The sequence below is a fragment of the Neopsephotus bourkii genome, unplaced genomic scaffold (assembly GCF_033783945.1).
Source record: "Neopsephotus bourkii isolate Nb327-2 ecotype Australia unplaced genomic scaffold, CSIRO-AGI_Nbou_v1 NB_53, whole genome shotgun sequence".
In the NCBI taxonomy this organism is placed as follows: Eukaryota; Metazoa; Chordata; class Aves; order Psittaciformes; family Psittacidae; genus Neopsephotus; species Neopsephotus bourkii.
Genome location: NW_026900570.1, coordinates 286,245 through 289,665, shown reverse-complemented (window position 1 = coordinate 289,665; position 3,421 = coordinate 286,245).

The window sequence follows — 3,421 nt, the reverse complement described above, 5'->3', positions numbered from 1 at the left end:
TTTTCAAGTTGTTTTGTGTATTGAATCAATCACGCAGTTTCAGAGCTTGGACCGTTGCTGTTGGATGGCTGTACTACACGGGAGTTCAGAGTCCTTTGAAGCCTCAACTAATCGAATGGCAGAAGAAATGGCAGGGCCTTAACAGAAGTCCTTAAAGACGATCTTTTAAGATGATTGGATATAAGAATTTAGCAGACATACAGATTTTCAAATGCAAGCTCTGAGATTTTGGTGAGGCAGAGAATGTGCTCAAGTAACACTGTTGGCATGAGCAGTGTGCTTTTGTACTACAAAATGCAGAGAATCACAGAACGATTTGGGTTGGAGGGCACCTTAAAGCTCATCCAGTTCCAACCCCATGCCACAGGCATGGGACACCTTCTGCTACACCAAGTTGTTCCAAGCCCTGTCCAGCCTGGCCTTGAACACTACCAGGGATGGGGCAGCCACAGGTTCTCTGGGCAGACTGCGCCAGGGCCTCACCACCCTCACAGGGAAGAACTTCTTCCTCAGTTCTCATCTAAATCTCCCCTCTGTCAGCCATTCCCCCTTGTCCTGTCCTTCCATGTCCTTGTAAAAAGTTCTCTCCATATTTCTTTTTGGCCCCTTCCCGTACTGGAAGCTGCTGTAAGGTTTCCAAGCAGCCTAATCTTCTCCAGGCTGAACAAGCCCAGTTCTCTCAGCCTGTCTCCATAGGAGAGCTGCTCCAGCCCTCGCAGTATCTTTGTGGCCTACTCTGGACTCACTGCAAGAGGTCTACGGCCTTCTTCTGTTGGCTTATCTCCGGAGCCCCTTGATGGAGTACTGAAGGCGGGATCTCATGAGAGCGGAGGAGAGGGGAACAATCCTCTCCCTTGAGCTGCTGGTGATGCAGCCCAGGACATGGTTGGTTTCTGGGCTGCAATTGCACACTGATGGCTCATGGTGAGCTTCTTATCAACCAGCACCTCCAAGTCTTTTTTTTGTAGAATTGTGCTATCTGTAAAAGTCCTGAAGGCAAGACCAGGAGGGTCCCCTACACCGCACTGAGGAGTTGATATGAGTCACAGTTCACCAGGACATGGGGAACAGAGTGAAAAGAGTTCACCAGAATCATAGGAAAGGCCACTGATTCGTAGAAGTTTGTTTTTAATTTTCAAGTTCCTAATGGAAGGGAGCTGTAAATGCAGTATTTAGTGCTGTAATCTGTCTCCCAGAACATTGTCTATGACAGGCAATCTTTTTGGGTGGGGTAGTGCTGAAAGCCAGGCTCAAGAGGTGCATCTGAAGTGCAAGAATCATTCTGGGAAGAACCACTTGAAACATTTAGCATTAACTTCTAGAAACAGTAAAAAAATTACTTAAAGGCAGCCCTAAGCAGGAGATGGTAACAGTTCTACCTCATTGCCAAGTGTTGGGAAAATGAGGGACTTGGGATTTATTAGTTTGAAGGTCCCTTAGTTTGAGGGGTGGGAGAGTGGCAGCTGGGGGACTGTATATATGCTCCTCAGTCAGGCTGGAGCAGAGCACTGGATTGCTGCATGGAGAACAACCAGCCCCGTGGCTCAGATCCTGCAAGAGTCAACCCATGGATCTGAGAGCTGCTGCCCTGGGAGGCAGGGACTTTGCCAAGGTGAATTAGTGTGAAGGTGCCAAGGAAGGGGAGAGGATGTGTTCGGCAAAAGTGAAGGCTTTGACTGCTAAGGCAGAATCCAGTTACTCCACAGTTTGGCCGTGCATCACACCAAAATATTACTTTTTCTTTCACAGAGGGTCCCGTTTGGTTCAGACTTTATCCATAGAAGTTTCTTGAACTTGACATGCAGCATAAATCTTTAAGCACACAATCTTATTGTGATAGGTGTGTGCTCCCAACGAGAGCCAGGTGGAGTCACCACCCTGCTGGATAGCAGGACTGTTAAAGTGCACACACACTTAAGCCATTGAGGAAGTGATTGACTGAAATTGTTTCCTGTACTATAGGGTGGAGGTTTTTCTGTAAGCAGCTGTGCAAACATCATGCAGATCAGAGGTGCTGGTTAGAGACTCGGTGGGATACATCCCATCTCTCCCTGAGGAATATCGCACGGGATTATGAATCCTGTGTTACTTTTTGTAGCTTAGAAAGGCAACGTAAACCAAAACCTTCCTTTTAAGGTGCTGTTACAACAGAACCAATGCAAATTAGTGTTTGCTTAAGGCAAAAGCAAAGAGGGAGGATGTGTGGATGTTAGTGGCAATGCCCAGGAACTTGAACACAGATTAGCACAGTAAAATTAAATGCAGCGAGTAACCTCTAACTGCTTTCACATCACCAGAGGCAGCAGTACCTTTATGTGTCCAAATCGCTTGGAGGTGAAAACATCTGCCTGGTTATGGGAGAAGATGGAGAATGGGAAGGGTGCCGAGGGGAATGCTGAATTAAGGGCTTCTCCCTGGGAAACTGCCTCAACTGCTTTCCATTTCTGCTAAACCCACAGTGTGCCAGCACAGGGGTGTGGGCAGAACTGGTCTGCTGCTTTCCCAGTTAGCACTGGAAACCAAGACATTCTAATCAGCTTTCTCACTTCAGTACCCACCAGTAAACAAGTACTTTCTAATTCTCTTTGTTTCAGCAGAGATGTATCTTGAGGCAGCTCAAAAGCTAACATACAACTTACCAAGAGAAAAGGAATTTCATGAGAGAGAAACAGCTAATTTTGCATTTAAATGATAAAGGCACAGGTTAGAATGTAACATGCTGCTGCTACAGGTTTAACGCTAGGTCCATTTGGATGTCATAACCAAAGAATCAAGTTCTCGTGAACAGGTAAGACTCACCCCCTCCCCAGAGTCAGCTGACACAGAGCAGGGTGGATGCAAGTGGCCCGAAGCATTACACCATTTATTACTTTGCCATTTCAAATTTAGCGTAAGTTTTGACATTCTATGCTCTTAAATTTCCAAAGGGTGCTCATGGTACAGCAGCACTTAAATGAGCTACCACCAGCTTAGGAACACTCCTGGCAAAGGTGTAAGACTGGAAGCAGTCCTAAACAAACAACAACAAAAACCCGAAGAGAGCACCTAGATGTCTTCAGGCATCAGGCTCCGAGACCAAACAAACTTACCCATAGAGTTCAATCACATTTATTTTTAGTGTTTGGCTGTTCACCCTTGTAGCAGGAAGTTGGGGAAAGAAAAGAGGAAAATCAGCAGTATAGCAAAACAAAAATCATCTTTTTACTATTGAGTTTAAAATGTCTTCATTCCCCTATCAGAAGTTAGGGCTTTTTTTATCCTTTTCAGAACAACTGCATTTCAAGTGAAAACAGTATTTCAGACTAATGAGAGAGATGAGGGCATATAAAGGATGGATTTAATGTAAGGGCAGATGCCCCTGACGATTGCTCTTGTGCTTCACAAGCCTTTGGTTAAGCCGAGGTGTTCCAGGTAATCCCAT